At 46.5% G+C, this 21,055-nt stretch overlaps 1 protein-coding gene across 1 annotated transcript in view; it reads left to right on the forward strand.

The window, feature by feature from the left end:
- The first annotated feature begins 285 nt into the window (after positions 1 to 285).
- Positions 286 to 21,055, forward strand: part of FAM49B (family with sequence similarity 49 member B) — a 97,344-nt gene continuing 76,574 nt past the window's right edge. Inside the window, exon 1 of the mRNA XM_027645555.1 lies at positions 286 to 372. The gene's annotated coding sequence lies outside the window, so the exon portion shown is untranslated. The remainder of the gene's footprint in view (positions 373 to 21,055) is intronic.

Genomic DNA, 21,055 nt, shown 5'->3' on the forward strand with positions numbered 1-21,055 from the left:
CTGTGTCCTGTGTGTGCCCCCAGAGGGCAGGGCCATGTCTGACTCCTCACGAAGGGTCCCTCCTCACCCCCCGGATGGATGCGGGGCCTGAGGCGAGGGCTCTGACCTGAGCCCCATCCTTTACCCCCGGCCCGGCGGGGTAAACACCCCCCGAGTGCCGCTGCCCGGGGGGAGCCGCAGCCGCTGTTCCCGGGGCGGTGGGGAGGGCGGCTGGGGGGGATCGGGGCCGGGCGCGGCGAAGGTGCCAGGGCCGCCTCTCCCTCCCCCCGCGCCGCTTCCTTTTATATCGATGCGGCACCGCCGCCCGCAGCCACAACCTGCGGCCGTGACGCCGCCGACAGCCGGAGGGACGAGGCTTCGCCCCGTGCCCAGGTAGGGGCTGCCCGCGACCCGCGGGCGGGTGGAGCGGGGAGGGAGCGACAGGGAGATGGGGATCGCCCGAGGGAGCCGGGAGGAGCCTGAGCGGAGCCGTGGGGTGGGCACCCGTGGGGAGCCGCGGGGTGGGGAGGACCCGGGGAGCCCCCGCCCCGCTGTTCCCCGGCCGGAGGGCGCGGATCGGCGGGGCCAGCGGAGGATGCTCAGAATTCCCGGACAGCGCCTTCCCGCCGCCTTCCATGGGGCCGAGAGGTCTGTGGGGCCGCGGGCAGAGCCGCGGCGGCACAAGGGCGGCCGAAGGGAGCCCTGGCCGGGCTCTGCTTCCCTCGGTGCACCGGGACTGTGAGGCCGCCCGGGTCAGCAGCGGCCGGGGGGGAATCTGCTCGTGTCTGCGAGGGGGTGACAGGCCAGGGGCGGGAGGGTCCTCTGTGCCAGCGGTGTGGCATTCACCCGCACCATCTTCAGCCACTGCCGGGTTGACGCCGAATAGCAGCGCCCTGGGCTGGTTGGCCTCAAGAGGAAACCACGGTTTGGTTCTGTGAACAAGGCGTGCTGCTCATGGCCGTCTGGGCTGGGAGCAGCAGTGACCATCTTTGGCTGGAGGCTTCTTGTGCTGCCGTCTGATGCTCAGACAGGTACCAGGCTGGAAACTTAACAGTCGTCGTCGTTCATGCAAATCTTGTACCCCGAAGTTCAGCCCAGCAGCCAGAAAAGCGCTGGTCTGGCTGGTGAGGAGGCGATCACTTCTGCTTTGGGCATGTGGTACTTCCTCGTCTGGGCAGGGATGGTGGTGTGGTTGAGATCATGACTGTGTGTGAAAATTACCCCTCTCTTGAGCAAGCCATAGCGTTTCAAAAGGGTTAGTGGTGAAACAGAGGAAATAAGAGAGAGCAGCCCCTAAACCGTAAAGATTACCTGGCTGTATGGTTTAGAGCAGAGTTACCCTTGTGCCATTTAAAAATGAACTGTTATCCCTAATACACATGACCCCAAAAGTCTTGACGAGTATGTTTATTCAGTGTTTTGTTGGGTGTGCGATTAAAAGAGTAGAAAGGCCCTTTTTTCATTCAAACAAAGAAAACCCCACATCTGCACCTCAAACTGAGAAGTGCTTTGAAGAGATGTGGGATTTTGGTGGAAGTGCAATATCCTCTTTGTTTCAGTGCTTGACTGAAATCAAGCCTGGCAATGGCTGCTGCCTGTTCTATGTCAAGGAGGCCAGAACTGATGCTGCAGGGAGAGTGGGGAATGTTCACTCTGAGGGACCCTCCTGGGTACACACAGGCACTCCAGGTCATTTTGGTGCTTCATGCTGCATGGAAGAGCTGCTCAGGGTCATCTTGCCTTAGCGAGAGGCAGCACTTCGCTGCATGGCTCCTCCTGTGCTCCTGCTCAGCAAGGACTGGGAGCTGGTGCCTATCCAGGCAGTGGGATGCTCTCCAGCTGCTGTTGCAGGCAGCAGTCCCTACCTGCTGCTTTGAGCACTGCTCGGACCAGAGGCCTTGTCATTCTGTTCTCGGACAGTTGCCACCACTTGCTTCTCCCAGGATCAGTGATGTGGTTCCCTCCACGGCTCAGCAGGAGGAGCCCCCCTGGCATGAAGGAGTTTCTGAGCAGGTCTGAGGCAGTGCTCTGCAGGGAGACTAGGAAGCACTCAGCATCCAGCAGGAACAGTCATGCCAACAGGACTTTTAAAGACAATTCCAATAAAGTCCAGAGCATCCATTTCTCTGACTGAGATCGATAGTTCAGACTGCTCAGCAAGGTGCACGTGCAATGGATTTTCAATAATCTGCAAGGCACAGCTCAGGCTTGAGGAAAAAATTATTAGGCCTCGTTCTGTGCCTCTAAATATGAGTATGTCCAGCAAGGGCAGTGGAGAAGGGAGAAGCTGATGCGCTGGAGGTAGTTAAAAGCTCAATTCCACCTCTCAGTGTGGGAGGGCACAGCCACTCGCAACTGCTATTTCTTAGTACTCAAAGGTATCAGAGGATAAATTGTGGCTAACAAAAATAAAGACTGGTGTTTGAGATACTTCCTGTGCTTGCTGGTGGAGAACAAGGCAGAGTATTTTGAAAGTAAAAGCATATTTCCTGTGAAAAACTGCTGAAGTGACGTGTGAGATCCTTTCAGAGCTGGAGGCACAGCCACAGTGACTCAGGCCAGCAGTGCTGGCACCTGGAGATGGGGCTGGCTGGCTTGCTGTGAGGCAGAGTGGAGGTCACTGAGCACCAGCGTGTCTAAACTTGCAGATAGGGAACAGGCACAGCATCATGTGCTCCTCTTGCTGCCCTGGGAACAGGAAGAGAGGCTGTGTCCTCTGCCTGCCGACAGCCTTGAGAGCTTGACTAGAGACTACAGGTTGGTTTGCCAGCAGGTATAAGCAGAACTGCCCTAATTGACTAAGTACATGCTCTAGAGGCTCAGTAGAGACCCAGTGTGGGTCTCCAGGCTGCTCAAGTACAGATGTGATCCCTTCGTGGGTCTCAGGACTGTTTCTGTAAGCTGAAAGTCATTCCCGCAGTGCTTTCTCAACCCTGACTTAGAAAGGCTTGTCTCCGAGTTAGCTCAGTCCAAGACCTCTCCCCATAAACTGCCTGGGTTAGGTTTTCCTTCAGTGCCTACCATGGCTGTGGGCTTGCTTATCAGCTGAATCGCTGCCCCCACACAGACCTGCATGTTTCCACTGGGAGCTGAATCCAGCTCACTGGCTTCCAGGTGCCTTCTCTCCTCTCCAGCAGCTCAGCTCCAAGGGAGGAGGTGGCTGGGAGCAGAGCTCAGCCCTGGCAGTCTGCTGGAACCCAGCTGCTGGAGCAGGATTTCAAATCTGCAGCCGGGCTGTATCTCACAGTGGGTAGGAAGCACTTTGCACGGTGTCTGCAGTTACTCAGCTGTTGGAAACCTTTGTTCTGTGCTGCTCTGTGTGGAGCTTGATATAGCTCGGATTTTTTTTGGTGCCTGAGTTCTATTACTGTCCTTGCTGGGTATATTTTAAAACTCTTCCACCCAGTGTTTTTTTTTCTTTTTTTTCTTGGTTGGTTTTTGAACACTGCACATATGAATTTATTCCCTTAAGATCTTCCTAAACCAGAGATGCTCAAACTGAGTGTACACGTGACCTTATGGCAATAAGTGGGATAAGTCTAATAGGTAGCTTTGGTTTTCATTCCCAGCAGTTTTTCACAAGGTGCAAGCTGCTTTTCTATCATCAAAAATGCAGTTTGTATAAAATGCTGGTTTTACTATCTCTTTTGCAACAATGCTGTAAGATCTACTCCAGGATATCTAGTGGATAAACTCATTATTTCTCAAAGGCTTGCTGTATAGAAAAGGAAAAATATCAAATCTTCTGATGACAGCAGAAAACTAGGCATTTTATCTGAGTTTCACTAAGATATTCTTTGTCTCAGCCAGAAATAGGGCCTCCCCCGCCCCCCACATCTGCCTTGTTCCCAATCTCGAGGTCAAACCTCCTGGCCACAACCCTCTCTATTTAACAAAAGATATAGACACAAGTTGTAATCTGTGCTATGAAAATCTAATCTGTGACCTAATTTGTTGTGATACCATGAAGAACCTGTCAGTAGTGATCACTGTAACCCGTGGCACGGATGCACTGCCGGCTTTCCAAGAGCGCTCACTTGCCGTAGCCCCAGAGGGAGCAGTGTCATGCCGAGTGTGCATGTTTGGGCTCCTCCACTGACAAATTTGGGGAATAATATACAGACAACTCTCAGATCACTTTTTTATCCTCTTAAAATGAAAGTGGTATAGGCAGTCTTCCTATGTGTGGAAGTGAACCTCCTCTTCTGCAGGCAATCCCTATGGAACAGGCTGGTTTGAAACGTGTGGGAAGGAAAATGAGATGCAATGAAAACTGGACAGTTTTTTCTGTGCACACCATAATAGCTGTTACCTGTTCATTGCTCATTCCCCATGACCATGGCAGCAACTTGGATGCAACCCACTCACTGGGTGAGTGGTTAGAGGAGTGACTTGTCTGAATAATTTCTCACTAGTGGTAGCTGAGGTTGCATGGGCTGATTCTCAGAGGTCAAAACTGGCTGGTTTCTGGTACAGCCCCTTGAGTCAAGTTTGTTGTCCTTTAAGGAGAAAAACAAAGATCTTCTGTGGTATGTTACTGAAACTTATAGCACCACCAATCTTGCTCTGCAAGGCTAGAGAGGGAAGGAAAAGTTTACAGGTCAGGAATACACAAGTAATAGTCTGAAAAGCTTGGAATTGTATTCCTAAGTCTATGCACTGCTACATCTGTCAGGGAGAAAACGTAACTGAGGAACTACTGCTCTATGAGAAACAACAGTAGAGCTGGGCTTCCATTTTGATTGTTCTAGAAATAAGACTTCCTTTTTAATTTTTTTTTAATATTATCTTTAAAGTACTTTACTTGAAAGTACTAAATTAAAATGTGCAGGGGCATGAAGTCTATTAATAACTGCTAAAATCTGTGTCTGTGTTTAGTGAGACACCTTCAGTCCACTTGGATTTTGAGATTTAGTAACCTAGATCAGTAAGATGCATATGCATGGTCTGATGCCTTCCCTGCTCACCCTCATGGGAGCTACCTGTGCTGCTGTTCAGGCATTTGCTCTCAAGACTTTTCATTTTGAGCCTCCTCTTTGTTTTCAGTACTTTGTTCCCTAGCATACATTTGGTGTATGTTACCATAGAATACTTGCATTCCCATAGTAATTTCTGTGTTCTTTTTTTGTATTTCAGTTCCTTTTATCCACCCTGGGCACTCAGAGCTCAAGTTTCAATGTGTTATTTGTTGATTTTTTGTTCACTCCAGGCTTTTCCCTCCACCCACTCACTTCCTCTCACAAACGTTTCCTCACTTCACCACTTTTTCACACCCGTTTCTAGCACAGGGTTGCCTCCCGCTGCGGGCAGGCTCAGCACTTCATGTACTGTTCACCTTTTCAGGACATGGGGGGCAGATTCATGTGCCAGAGGAGGAGCAGAGGCAGGAGAAGGTGCTTGCACGTGTGGGAGGAAAGGCACGGGGGCAGGGAGAAGGGGTCTGAGTGCAGGTGTAGTTTGGAGCAGGAGAAGCAAGGGCTTGTAAGCAAGGTGGGTGTATGGGTGGACAGAGTGAAGGTAGAGAGGGCAGATGGTTTTATTTGTGCTCATGATGGAGCACAGCACATCCTCTGTGTGTGCACAGCTGAGAGATGGCAGGGATGGGACGTCTGAGGATTGAGGAAGGTGCGTCTCCAGACCACAAGGCAGCTGAGGCTCTGCTCCCTCCCTCAGCCCAGCACAGGCAGGCTGCTCTGCCACCAAGACTTGCTCTTGGAGCTTAGTAGTTCCAAGTTTGAATGTGCAATTTTGTTCTTATTTTTAACAAAAAGGTTTCTCACCTCCCTTTGGACAGCACCAATTTCTTAACCACACGGAGTGCATCTGGCAGCCTACAACCTGTTAAAAAGAGGAAAAAAAAGCCCACCATGAAAATAGCATGTCTGTAGTTTTAAATTAGGCAAGAGCTAAAATTAGTAGGAACAGGCATGTCTGTGGCTGTACAAACCAGCAGAGAATTAACATTCATCTGATACTGAGCAAGACAAGTAGAGGTTTGCAGCTCACACTTCCCTCGCCTTGTCCCACTCCTGTCCTTGCAGCTTCGCTTCCCTGAAGGGCTCAGTCAGCAGTTAGCAGAGAGCTGTGCAGATGCCACTAACCTTGTGCCAATACCAGTGCTACTTTCAGCACTGTGAAGTGCTAGCAACAGCCAGAGCATTTTTTACCACACTCCTTTAATTTCTTTGCTCAGCTGCTGTGAATGCAGCTTTGGAAGCATCGTGCTAAGGTCACTTGCTGTCAGAGCCCTGGATGTGGCCTGAGTCCCACGCTGGGGACCGGATCCACCCACTGTTTCCTCGGTGAGATAGGAGCCCCCAAGACACTTGTTTCCTCTCCCCAGCTGTGGTTTATTTTCCTCCACTGTAATTGTGTTGCTGTTAACGGGGCTGCAGTAAAAACCAGTCACTGAATTATTCACCTCACTAGAATAACTCTCGGGTGGTTTGGTTCTTTGCAGACTATTTTTCATTTTATGTCCTGCTGTTGTTTTCATTTGCAGCATGACCTATGCAAACAGGTTTATTGGTGCAAGTTAAAATGTGCAATATACTGGGTGGGAAACAGTGGAAATTTGCTGGCAGAAGGGAAAATGATATGAAAAAGGGATCTTGAGTTGCTGGGGAAGGGAGTTGCAGGAGGGATGGTTGAGTTATTTGGCTCTGCTGGTGGAGGTGATACATGGCTGCTCCTATTTGGGGGTGGGGGCGATGTGCTTGAGGGAGGGGAGAACAACAAGAGCCTTCACCTCTCTCCCCCTTTCCCTGGGAACTGCCTTGCTAGGCCCTGTGCCCACTGCCAGAGTTGAACTCCTGGGAGTGAATGTTCTTCCACCCCTAGCATATCCAGAGGAATTGGAGGTCACTTGGAAATCAAAATTAAACAATGCCTTAGTGAAGCTTTGAAAAGTTTACTCAAAGGACTGGCGTTGCTCCAGTGCTGTTAAACTGATGACCTCCCTCCAGTAAAATAGTGCAAGAGAGGGCTTTGGTTTGGCTGTCAGCAGCCAGCAGTGGCTGCAGAGCTTCATCCTGGGTGGCAGGGCTGGATTCACGCTCCTCACAGCATCCTCCCACCGGAGCAGCGAGAGCTGGACTGCATCACGCATGTTGCTGCCCAGAAGCCTCCGGCAGATTGCACTGGAAGCTTGTGAAGTGCCTGGGCTGTTTCAGGCAAGGGGCAGGGATCACCCCAAAATGGGAATGGCCGGGTGGTTGTTCTCTGGAGGACCACAGCAGCCCACAGAGAACCTGGAGGTGGCTTATTTCCCTGGGTCTCATCTCTTCTGCACTGCCCTATGGAGGGACAACTGGAGCCTGTCTCTGTGGGCCTCATCCAGCAGCGTGCTCCTGGAAGTGGACAGCTGCTGCCATCAGGACAGAGTTACACGATGGATGATTTATGTTCCCTCCAACTCAGTGTTTCACCAGAGACACAGAGACACAAGGTAGTGTCAATGGGAGTATCTCTGTGGTCTGCAAACTCCAGGGACGATTTGGGTTGTCATGGTGGTGGGTCTGGACCAGTCAACAAAACTCAAAGGGAAAAAATAGGAGCCTTATTCCCAAGACTGTTCTGGCAGTTCCAGAACAGAGCAGGGCAGATGCTCCTGCCTGTGAATCCTAACTCCGGCTGAAGGACTTGCTGAAGACCAAATACAATCTTCTGTGCATTAGTGGGTCTGTCTGGCATCTTGCTTACGTTGAGAAATATTAAGAAATATTTACTGTATGTTAGTGTTCTCATGTTAGTGCTCTCTGAGTATCACAGATATCCACTGGCAATGGCCTACAGCAATCCATCAAACGAGAATGAAGAAGCCACTCCCATCTCTATGTAAGGGCTGGAACCAAGTTTCTTTTCCAGGATTACTGCCTTGAAAGGAGATGCTTTTAGGAGTGGCTCAAAGTTGCAAATCTTATACTAGGACTTCTTGTGCTCAGAATCCACAGCTGATATATCCTGGTTACTGGTATTACTATAACTGCATTTAGGAGCAAAACTTGCTTTAGATCCACTTGTACCTGTTCCAGGCCTGCTGCCCCATTGTGTGCCTGGACATAACATGATTCACAACATCTCTACAATACATTTATGTATTGAGGTATGAATGTACCCGGGACCTTTAGCTGCTGTTCATACAAAAAAAATGGTCTTTTAAAGTTGTTGAGGTTCTGTTTGGTCTGTCATCTTTTTCTTAAAAAATGAACTACCTGTTGTGAGAAGCAGTCAGTGGATGCACTCAGAACTCTTGTTCTGTGAGAAAACACCACCTGAGTGGTGACTCTTCCCTCTCTCGTGCCTTTGCACGGGGCTTACAAGAGATCATGTAGCTGGTACAGGACCAGTAAATTCATCCCCCTGCAGACTCCTGCAGCGTGTCAATCAGTTTGAGGAAGCAAGAGAGGAGAGCAGGGGCCCAGAAGGAGAATACTGTGCTTGAGTGAGCATGTAGAAAAGGACTGATCCTGATAACCCTGTGTGCTTGCTGATCCAACTGGCAGGCCAGAGCACTTTCCAGAGCACTTGGAGAGGTCCATCTGATTCAAGGCCACCAGAAAGATCGTGGCTTATCAGCACTTTGCCCAATGCTGCACAGAGTTGTTCCTGGGCAGTTGTTTTCATAGAGCTGGATACAGTCATTTGTATACTGCACAGCATTTGGGCTTTTCCTCTTAACTCTGTTGGGCACTCTCATACATGTGTCTTCGAGGGAAGTTGTGTTCTCAGTCAGCACCAAATTGGTGTAACTTCCCCTGGGCAGCAGCTCCCAGAAATGTAACCCCTTCTGCACCAGCCCTACTGAGGAAGAGGAAGGGCAGAGGCTGCTCTGCAGGGGGATTTGGCAAGGAACTTGCCCTGTGTTTTTTCTTCTCCCCTAGTTCCTCATGCATGAGATGATCCGAGTCCTCATGCTCCCCCTGTCATGTGACATTCACCAGCTGGGGTGTCTGCAACAGGGAATGCTCATGTCCACTCAAGAGGAGACATGGGCTTCCTGTGAATTCCCCCTGTGAAGTAATAGCACACACCCCTTCCGCATTACTACCCATGTGTCCAGCATGCCCCAGCCTCTCATCAGCCCTGCTGCTAGGAGACTTTGAGAGGCAGTCAGAGGTGTCCTTGCTGCTGGGGGAAACCAGAGCCAGCCTCTGCAGGCCCTGCCTGCCAGTCCCCTCTGTTGGGAGATGCTCAAGTACAGGGGGACGGGAGGCAGGTGAGCCATGTTTCTGCCTCCAGTGCCCTGTCTGCAACCATGGCAGTGACCCCCAGGCCTTGGTCCAAGGGCAGGTGCTGGTAGTTCACACCCAGCTGAGACCCAGCAACTTGCCAAGTGATCCATCCCCAAAGTTGCTCCATATCTGCCTTACCCTCTTCTGCAGGATAGAGCTCAGACCAACACTCAGGCTTTGCTGGATTTCACTAAGGCTTGACCTACGAGGAACTCATTATCTGTCAGGCAGCTGTGGATGTGTTCTAAATGTTTGTTTAGATCATCTTTCTCATAGTGTGCTGAATAATTTCTGAGCTGGAAGAGTGGCCAGAGCATTGACCTGGGAACAAATTAAGCAACCCTCCCTTGGTGTGTTTTTTGTTTTGTTTTGTTTCTTGCACTGTTGAGCTCCAGTCCTACCATGAATTTCACTGACATGAGTAAAACACTGACAACTCCCCCAGGTGGAGCTCAGCAGAATCAGAGCTTTTCAGAGATGGAAGCATATTCGATAGTGCAAAAGACATATTTTCAGAGGTTACTGAAACTCTGTTCCTTATCCTAAAGCCTCCTTTTGCCCTAGACACTATTATTGCAAGTGCAATAGGTGAATTTAGGTTCCAGACCCATAAGAGGATGTACTAGTTAATACAGAAAACTAGAAATTGTCCTTCCTCTCTCTGATGTCACTTTTATCCCTTGAGTGTACAGAGATTAAAAGATAGTTGATGAGCATACTAAACATTCATTGCACATTGCTCTTCCAGTATCCAGCTGACCTCAAATCTAGAATGAAATGAATTTGCATTTGTTTCTAAAAGTGTCTCATTTTGTGAATCAAAATGTCAACACATTTGAAAATGGTCCCACATGAGACATCTGTATCTCTTGGATTTTAAATTGCTGGATCAATGTCTCATTAGTACTAAGGGTGTTTAAAGGACAAATTCTCTGCCTACTGCAGAGAAAATTTACCCCGAGGTATGACATTTCACCTGCCTCTGAGTATAAGATTGTTGAATATAATGGACCAGAATAGCAAGATTTGCACATGCGAGTAACAAAAGCGGATGAGCAGCGGATCCCATTACAGAAAACCTTTCCTCTTTTTTCTCTCTCCTCATTTTTCAGCCATTAAAACTTGCCTGCTCTTTGTAATTTATACTACTGCACTATTCAGAAGCCTATGGCAGAATTTGGGCACAGTTTAGTCGTGTACCATATGAGTGGATAAAGAGAGCCCTGAAGAGCTTCCACTCAAAAGGGCATGAGGAAATGAGAGCACCAGGGTACATCCAAGGTCTTGTAGCACAAAGCTCCAGCTTCACCAGTTCCTGCACTGGACCACAGACCTACGAGCCCCATCACATGCCCTTCTGGTGGCAGCTCTGCTGAGGGACAGGGCTGTGCCACAGCTTGTCTCTGCCCCTCGGCATGGCTCTGTCCTGAGGGAGTAGGAGGACAGTTGGCAAGTCTCGACCCCCTCCTCCTCAAATGAAAAACAGAGGCAACTGGGCCGAGCTATCAGCAAAATAAAGCACTGCAAATAATCTGAACCCAGGGGCACGGTGAACCTGAGCCTGTGCTGAGACATGTTTACCCGAGGAGGTGCCAACATAACCTAGGAGAACATACCATAAAATTGCACCATGCCGTCCCTCCCTTGCGCTATCACGGAAACCAGATGCCAGGATGGAAAAGCACCAGAAGATGAATAAAAAAAGCTTCAAGTGTCAGAGAGCCCTCCTCAGCCCTACCTTCTGCTGCAGGCCATCTATGCTTCCCAGCATTCCCTGGTCTCCTGCCAATTCCCATCAACAGCTGTGGTTTGTGGTTGTAATGCTCAGCATTTGTCCCTCTTTTCTCCTAGCAGACTTGCACCAAAGCTGGATGTGCAGCATGCAGCTGTTTGGGAGTCCCAGGACCCCTAGAACTGTCCTCCAAGCATGAAATCAAATCCTTCTTTACTCTTTTATCTTCCCCAAGGTCTGAGACATTGTAAATGTGGGTTTGTAAGGTTTCTGGGCCCTTCGATGGAGGTTGTGAAGAAAGGTTATGTAACACGGTGCTTTGCAATATATCATTTTCTTTCTTTGAAAGAATAGGAAAGTGCCAGCGGTAAATCTAAAGCTGGATTGCCAGCCCAGAAGCCTGCTTACTGCATTTTGCAGATGTGTTCTTCACTCCACCATGCTTATTCCAGTTTCTGTTTCTATGTATTGCTGTTGAGACTGCAAGTTTGGGTAGGAGCGGCTCCAAGATGTAAGCAAGTGTCTGTTAGGAATCTCACTCCCTGTTTCAGGAGGCCCCAGAAGTTCATTAGATGTTTAATAGCTTCCAGTCACTGCTGTGCTGGATGGACTTGAACTGGTGACCTAGGGGGAAAGGTTCTCTCACACATTTACTAACCCTGAGGCATCTGTTCCCCAGACATGAATTTGTCTAATTCCCCTAAACCACTGATGATCTGCCCTGAAATGATACTCCCATTCCCTTAGGAAATCCCTTGGGTTGATATCAAGTAGATAGTTATTTTTGGATTCTTTCCCAGAGAGAGTGCGCTGTATTGCTCTGAACCCCACACACCAAACAAATATATTGTCCTACTGTAGTAAAAGTCCAAAAAGTTTTATTGAAGGGGAAACAGATTATTAATAATTAAGAGTAGTTCACTGTATTGGTTTTGAGCCAAGTAAAGCTAGTAGAGCTTTTGTTTTATAACAGAGATAGAAGTGTAGAATATGAGACTGAATTCATTGCAACATTTAATGTAAAATCAATTAATGAATTGCAAGGGTTAACTCTGTGTTAAAGTGAAACAGGCAGCTCACAAGAAATGTATTAAGCATTTTTAAAGATCACTAAAAGCAAACAAAAACAAACAAACAAAAAAACCCCTTACTGACTAGTAAATGCCTTGTATTCTTTTTCCTGAGAGAAACTCATATGACCATATTTTTATTCTTTTATCCTAAAGCTCTGGATGCACATGTGTATGTACGTGCTTTTCCCTTAGCACCTTTCAGAATTAAATAAATCCTTTATAAGAAGTTGATAAGTGATTAATTCTAACAAAATTCTCCCAGGGCTGCCTGTGATACCTTGTGGCAGGGATGGACTATAGTGAAGAGAGACCAGGCTTCAACAAATGTTTTCATAAGAAAGGCCATAAACAAGGAGAGTTCCAAACTGCTACATGTTTGGATCACCCCATGTTGTTTATTGCCTACTTAATTACAGTTTCTTAATTTAAAAGTATATTTTCTATTTCTCTGCAATAACAGAAGAATATAGCATTGAAAAGAGAAAACAGAGTCATTGGGCGAATAGCTGTACTTGTGGAGGATGAGGAAGGTTTTAAAATGTTCTTCATTGAACAAATTTAAGGCTTATTGTAGAATAAACATGCAGCCATTCCTTCTCACTGACAGGCATTATGTTGTAATGTCACCCCATTGCAACCTTTCCCAAAACATCCATTTCTTCTGAAACCTTTGTCCAAGCCTCAGCATGACATGAGTTTTTTTTTCTGCACCATGGTCTTCTACTTATTTCTTGGTAGCCCTTCAGTCTTCCACTGGGGACCCATGCCCCCTTCGCCATCTGGCCACATTCAAGTCCTGAGTGCAGCCCCCTCTGCACTAAACCCAAGCTTGTCACACTCAGCTGCAAAACCTTTCAGAAGCTCAGGGGCAGAGTCTGTCATCCGAGCAGCAGCGTATTGTGCCTTAGGACAGGAGTGACCCCATTAAAACCATTTAGAAGCAAGCACACTTATGAATGTCTCGGTGCACTTACGCTGCTCCCTGCTTTCACATGGTTCCCCAGGCCCTCTCACATCCCTGTTTAAGCTGGTCTTCTTTGAGCAAACCACAGAAATGTTATATTCTCTATATCTGCCCTTACCAGCCTTTTAAAGTAAAATTCAATGGATAAACAATTAAGATTAAAATAAGAATGGGAACATAATGGGAGCAGGAAGAAGCAGGTACCACTTGTCCTTTCTTGGAAGAGGAGAAAAAATAATTGAAACATAAAAAGTCCTGTGAACAGCGTAACTAATGAATGGTAATTTTCTCCTGATATGGGTTTTGTGTGCCCTACATTTCCCACTGGAGCTTTCTCAATGCAAAATTTCCAGGTTCCTCCATTTCCACCTCTCCTCTTCCCTGCAATGTTCCCAGTGCCTTTGCTAGCAGCTCCTCCAGTCTCTCTCTTACATCTTGCCAGCTGGGCAAGAGATGACATGTGCAGGTTGACCTGGCAGTATACACGTGCTGCTGAGTGTCCAGCATCATAAACCAGATTTCCAGAGCAGTGCAGGCTGTATGCCCTGGAACAAGGAGAATGGCTACAGCCTAATACCTCACAAGAGAAGACTATTTTGGTTCTTTCCACTTTTTAGCTTATTCACTGCCTGAGATGGGACTTATTTAGATTCAGGAGAATATGACCCTGTATTTAAAAAATCCTGCTGGTTTGTGATGGAATCCTGCAGAGGTGGCGTGGTCATGGGAAAAAGCTTCTTGTTCTAGTCTGATCATTAACTTAATAGGCACCTAAGCTCTGACTCCAGGAACCCAGATGTCTCAGATGGGACTGTATCTAGATTGCTATAAACAGGCACAGAATGTTTCCCAGCTCATGCGTGGGGTTTATCAGCTGGACATAAAAAATATTATCTTTTAATCAATTGGGAAAACTCAGAATAAGTTTAAGCAATTGCAATGTGCAATATCAGCTTTACTCTCTTTTCTTGCTAACTGAATATTAAACAGCTGTATTTGGTGCTCAGTTTAGCCCTAAGTGCCATATTCATGCTCAGGAAAAAGGAAGAGACAGACGTCTGGTGTGCAGTGTTACAGTTGCTCAGCAAAGGAAGTGTTTAAGCGCAGTCTAAACGCTTTGTTTCATGGCAGCTTTCATCTGCACCCAGTCTGTCCCTCACAGATTACAGCACAGGGGAAGTCCTGGCTTTCCACTTCCTCTGCTAGCAAACTCTTCCTTGCACTTGGACAGTGAGCAGTAAGGGCTCTATTTCTATCAAGGCTTCTTAAAACAATCACTCTCAAAGACTTCACTTTGTAACCCAAACACACCTACCATGAGGGTGATGGATGACTGGGAATTTCTCATCCACAGAAAGAGTAACCACTTCATACGAGGTCACAGGAAAGCCTACAAGAAAATGTGTGTACTGATGGGAAAAAGGTTTCTTCAAAGTTTTTTACATTCAGACATTGGGTACACTAATATGATTTTAATGTCTGCTGCTCTTTGGAGCATATTGATGAAATTGCATGAAGGTAGCAGTATAATGGGATACAGCAGATGACTGCATCATAACAGTGTTATTTTAATGAGGTAGATGAAGTTGGTGAGCTAATAACAAAATCATAATCTTTTTTTCTCTCATTATTCAGTAGCCTTGTCCTCAATATCGCTTAGATCACACACAAAGATAAATTTGGTTTATAGTAGTTCAAGTGAATGTTGCAAAACCAGTTCAGGTTTTGAATTTTACTTTTCAGATGGGACTAAACAGCCAGGTCCTTTCAAAGCAAATTAGTGGTGGAAGGGAAGAACAGTGGCAACAGTGACACTGCAGTCCTGTGGGGTGCTGAGCACCCCAAGCTTGTGGTCATGTCACTGGAGGTCAAGGAACACATCCTATTGGATGCAGCCTGAGATGCTTGTCCTTGCTTAAGTCTTGCCCAGCAGTACCTAACACTGTTATTTTGTGAAGTCCCTGTTCACTGAATTTTGAAATTGTCCCCCAAGATTGATGGTCTCCAGAGCCCTTCCCTGAGGTGCTTTAGTTAGGTTACCTACTTCCCCAACAGAAGATTGCAACTTCCACTGCGATGTGAAGAGGAAACTAAGTACAGCTCCAGCAAAAGGAACAGCTGAGGCAAAGTGAAATGGTCTCTTCACAATGTCCCTTGGTAACACCTAGAGACAGCCCAAAAATCACTCTATGAGCCAAAAGTTATTCTGAAGGCTTCTAATAAGAAATGAATTAAGCACTTTGGAGGGGTGAGGGGGGGGAACCCCCAAAAAATCAAACAACAACCAATAAACAAAACCCCTACAATGATTACATCACTACAAAGGATGTGATCAAAGTAAAATACCAGTCTTATGCTCCTGAGGTAGACAGAAATCTTACTGAATCAATGAATATTTGTTTCCATCAGGGCATCACAATTGTGTTTGGTCAAAAAACCCCAAACCAAATCAAAACAAAACCCTGGGTTCTCTTCTAGAGAGTAATGAGACAGTCTAGCCCTCTTAGATATTGCCTTCCCTGTTCTCTAAAACATTGATTCTGTCCATTAACTGGAATACTGTAATGCTGCTGATTGATCTGAAACATTTTGTGGGGAAGAGAAAAAAAGAAAATTTGTTTATGAGAAAGTTCCAGTTCAGATATATGGCTTACTTCCTCCTGTGGTCCTGGTGGTTTACTTTGTTAAATAAACTGGCTTGACTGGGGCTAATGGGAGGTCAAGTGAAACTCTGCCACTCTACATCACCCCTGATTCACAGCCTCCTGTGACCTGGTGAAGCCTTTACTTAAAGTCACTGACTGCTACCCAGAGTGAATAAATCCAGTGACATTTAGGAGCTTTGCTGGAGAAAGGTGCCTTTCATATGAGCAAAGGTGATTGTAGCTTTTCCACTTCTGCAGAAGAATGGGTGCACCTTGGATTTTTCCTCCACTTGAGTGCCATAAATTTGGAAGCACAGCCTGTGGCCATGCTCCTAAACTTGGTAGGGCTGGGTTATCTCAGTTACTTAGCAGGCCTCTTCTCTTGCCTGTTTGCTACTGGTGTAGGTTCACCACTGTAACTACTCAAAGTACTTGGCAGTGTAATGGTGTCCGTGCAATGAACACTGAAGAAATTCTGTATTTCACAAACTGTTATAAGCAGCTTAAAGATCTTGGTGTCTAATACTGTGTTCTGCTCTGTTCTGTAACAGTCTACTACTCTAATTCATCTATTTTCCAGTAGAGATAAAACATGATTAAAATAGCTACAGTTCCTCTTTCCATCTTCCCCTGTGCTTACTGGTCTGCAGTCTTCTTACAGTGCAGGCTTAACACCTTACATTTTCTCTTTATTCCTCTTTTTGCTTCTCTGTTTAGTACAGGTAAACTGTACTTTTGAGGAAAGGCAGCAAAATGTGCAAACAAAAGAGCTTTATATTGTACAATCCCCATTATTCTTGATCTCAGTCCCACACTGAACTCTCTCGTGTCATCTGACTTAAAGAAGTGTTCATTGATTGAGTGTGTGCTGTATATGTTAGCTGAGGCTGTGCTAATCATTTGTAGGGAGCCACTACATCACCAGATGAGTGATCTTGGAAATAATTTCAGACTTTGTAATGGCAGAAGAAGAGATATGACTGATGTAATTAGTCATGTGAAGAGACTGGGGCACAGCAAGCGGAGAAGACAGGCTTTTCACCAGGTCTGTCAGGGTAAAAAGACTGAACTCCTCTGTTTCCCCGCTTGCCACCTAAAAATCAAAATGACCTTTTTTTGAGGGGGGAAAGGCATTCTGAGATTGGACTTGCCTGTCTCCATGAAAGTATAAAACATTGTAATTGTTTGGTATTACAGTATCTGGAAGCACTTCAGGGATCCTTGTGAGCATCCAGTGATTTGACCTTGGCTTTTTGTTTTGTCTGCGCTTTTCAAAATTTATGTAGATTGTTCCTGTTTTGTTGCAACTGTTTATATTCCTGAGAAGCGACATTTATATCAGAGGATTTGTACTATCCAAAATGAAAGCCCTAAAGGACTCTGCAGTGTGAATGTGACTGCTTCTGCCTTCTCTCGTCTACTGGCAGGGCTCTTGAGAAGGTGGGAAAACCTGATGTTAGCTTTATCCAAACTGAAAGGTGCTTTGAACCACAGCGGTGTAAGAAAGGAGCTCTGCAAAGCTGCCTTTCTTCCATTCTTGATGTTTTCTGAAAGAAATTTCATCTCTTCATTTTTTTAAAAAAGAATAATCTTTAGCAATAGGATGCTTACTTTCTATTTCTATATTCATCCATGTAATGGAAAAGTTGTTGGTGTCCAACCCCCCAAGACAAACAAGGCTGCTGTCAGTGGCCAGAGCACTCTATTGTCCTGCTGAGTGCACAGGGCAGAGGGTGGCTGTGACTTCCTTTTCCCTTTGGACTCTCTCCCCTGGGCTACCATTAGGCTGAAAAGCAGCCCAAGTATCCAAACAGTGCACAGCACCTAAGGGCAGGTTTGCTCCTTTGGTTTTATTTACGCATTTGGCCATCCATTTATAAAATAAAGTCATCTTTTGTCACTGGCATGTACACACATATAAACAATACATATACATCCAATTGTATATTTGGAGCTTATTTATCTTTTCTTGATGAAAACGCTCTGACCTCTTTTCTTTCCAGTCAGCCATACCAACATTCCTACTAACAACACAATCCTCAGGTATTTAGCAGCATAGGAGCAGTTATGTTTTGTTACCAGTCTTTTATTTTATGATACTAGTTGGCAAATATAATCTTTAATTTTGTTGTGGATTTTTTTAAAATATTTATTGCAGTAATAGCCTGGTAAAATAATTTTGTATTCAGAAGAAGCAATTAAGAAATTAAAAGTGAGGGCAGAACCAATAGAAAATTACTGGGTTGTTTAGTCATGCAGCATTTTCCACAGTGTTCAATAATTTTTTATGCTTCAATTATTATGTGGGATGTGGATGTCTTAGTGTGCAGCTGCTGTTAAAGCATCAGTGATGCTCAGGGTGTGGGCATTCTTGCACTTTTGCAAGATGTGAGATCCAAATCACAGAATCATGGAATCACAGAACCATTTAGGTTGGAAAAGACCTCTGAGATCATTGAGTCCAACCTGTGATCCAACACCACCATGTCAACTAGACCATGGCACTAAGTGCCACATCCAGTCTTTTCTTAAAAACCTCCAGGGATGGTGACTCCACCACCTCCCTGGGCAGCCAATTCCAATGCCCAATCACCCTTTCTGTGAAGAACTTCTTCCTAATGTCCAACCTAAACCTCTCCTGGTGCAGCTTAAGACTGTGTCCTCTTATCCTATTGCTAGTTGCCTGGTAGAATAAAGAAAAAAATAAAATCAAAGGTAAAATCAAAGGTATCATACAACTTTAGAGAGCCCCAAGGAGTAAATATAATTATAAACCTGCTCATGGTTTCAGTAGGAAATTTTCCTTATCTAACCCCACCCTACCAAGCCCCGAGTGGTTTATAATGTTACAAGGAACAAAAATCATCCATCTCTGAGGCTGGTTATGTGGTTTCTTTAGCTCTGTGTAGCAGGACAAAGTTCTGTAACGTGAAAGATAAGACCCCGGTTTTCTATTAAGCCCACATGGTAACAAGTCCAACATTAATTCAGAGCTCAGTTCTGCTTCCCTTCAATTCAATTCACTGGGACCTGAATTGCTTGCTGCCTGGCACGTGGACTTTCAAAGGTCAGTGGGATTTAGAGAAGATGAGGATGTGGTAGTGACTTCCCATAATCTCAGGAAGGAGAGGGCATTGATCTACACCTCAAAATTTGTATCCACTCGTTGCAAAAAAATTCTTTCTGTAGCAGAAGTGAAAAGTCACGTCAAGCACTAAGTTCAGCCACTTACACAAATCACACAAGCAGAACTGGGACTTCTGTCACTCTGCTCAAGGTGCTTCTGTGAAAATCTTCTTTCATTTCTTCTTGGACATCTCTTCTGTTTACTCCAGTCTGTACAAACTTCTCAGAGACTCCAGGGCTTGCCTGAATACTCCCTTTTCCCTGCTTAGGTGAAGGCAGCAGGCAGGTATGTGGTGCACCAGCCTTGATCTTTCTTGCCTGACTGTTCCCCAAGGCCCAAAACTCAAGTGTGGTGATTTCCTTTGAGTTCACCAAGCAGGTTTTGCAGCTGAACTACACTCACAAATGGCTTCCTTTACATCCCAGGATACTCTTTTAGCTAGAATACTTTAAAGTTATTAGTACAGCAAATCCATATATCTTGAATCCTAACAAGTTACAAGAGGAACTAAGTTTATCAGTTTAAGGCAATCTATATGTAAGTATGAAGATAAAAAGAGAAATACACTGACATATAATACAATCTCAGAGACACTTTCAATTTTTTTTCTTTCTCAAAGTGGGTTGGGGGGTACCTGGCATTCATTAATATTTGGTAGTTAACAAACTGCTATCAGGCTTCTGAAAAAAAAGTAGCAGAAGTGGTTAGACTTTGAGGTGGATGGATTGCCTCTTTCAGATTGAATAATCACATCTGATTATTGCTCTACTGATAATACTTTACTCTTTGAGGCTGCAAGTTTTGTCTTGGCAGTATCTGTATGCTACTGCCTGGCTGTCCCACTCGGTCTCTGAACTGCTCCCAGTGCAGCCTCACACAGTGTGAGCTTCCCTTGGCATCAGAACAACTCACCAGGAAGATCAGGTGAGACTTCACGGCAAAATTTTGAAAAGCATTGTCTCGATTCCAGGTTACTTTAAGAAAAAACAAACAAACAATAAGAATTTTTTCTTTCTCAGTACGTCTATGTGTAGTTTTACTAAAACAGCAAGTCCCACAACAAGGTATTTGTGCCATCCCTCTGCTTTGGCAATTTACCCATGGCAGAAGTAGAAGCAGTTCAGGGTCTGCATTGTCCCAGTGTAAAGACACCAAAATCCAGGTTGTGATATGGGCAAAGAAAAGGTGAAACCTTCATAAATGGGATGCATACACAGAGAGGAAAACATTTAAGTCCATGAAATGTCCTTAATGTGTTTTTGTGTTAGAGTAATTTAGAATCATGTATGTTCAAAAAGACCTTTCAGATCCCTGAGCCCATCTGTAAACTTACCGCCAAATCCACCACTAAACCATGATCCTCAGTGCCACATCTGCTCATCTGTTAAACAATTCCAGGCGTGGTGATTCCACCACTTCCCTGGGCAGCTTGTTCCAGTGCTTGGCAACCCCTTCTGTGAAGAATTTTTCCCTAAATCCAATCTAAACCTCCCCTGGTGCAACTTGAGGCCATTTCCTCTCATCCTGACACTTGTCCTTTCAGGGAGTAGTAGAGAGCGATAAGGTCTCCCCTGAGCCTCCTCTTCTCCAGGCAGAACACCCCCATAACCCCATGTGGTTTTTAACCCATTTTTGCATATTTTAGCGTTTTCGGGGAGATAGGGATGGAGAACAGTGCAGGATGAGCCGTGAGGGCAGTGGGACAGGGCTTTGGCAGCGCTTACCGAAAGACGGAACTTTTTTTTTTTTTTCTTTTTACTTTGATCTCACAACACGATCCACCTGGGCAGACCTTCATGCACGGCTTCCAGCCCCGCTTTTCGCAGAGGAGGAGCACCTCACCTCCCTTCCCAACCTGGCTTTGCCAACTACAAACATTTAAAGCCCCTTAAAAAAACGAACAAACAAAAAAAAAAACCAGCAAACCCTCACAACCGGCTAAAGCAACGATCGGTCACGTTTGAGTGGCGTTAATCACGGGGGCTGCGGGAAGATGGCGGCCCCTTTAAGGGGGCTGCCCCGCTCTCCGCCTCGCCCGCCCGCCCGCCTCTCTTTGGCTCTCCCGGCCCTGCCCGAGACACTGGGAGTCGAAGCAAACGCACGCGCAATGCGCCGGCCGGCCCGGCGCGCCTGCGCACTCACCTGCTGCTGGCCGCCCCCCCGCCCCCCCGGTACATCCGGGTCAGCGCACGCCCGCCCGCACGGCCGGTGCCCGCGGTGCTGCGCGGCCGCTCCCCCCCCCTCCCCCCGCTCCCCCCTCCCCGCGCGCGCTCCCGCCGCCCGCCCGCGCGCGCTCCCGGCG

Source organism: Corapipo altera, unplaced genomic scaffold, assembly GCF_003945725.1.
Source record: "Corapipo altera isolate COAL_440 unplaced genomic scaffold, ASM394572v1 51, whole genome shotgun sequence".
NCBI classification, from domain to species: Eukaryota; Metazoa; Chordata; class Aves; order Passeriformes; family Pipridae; genus Corapipo; species Corapipo altera.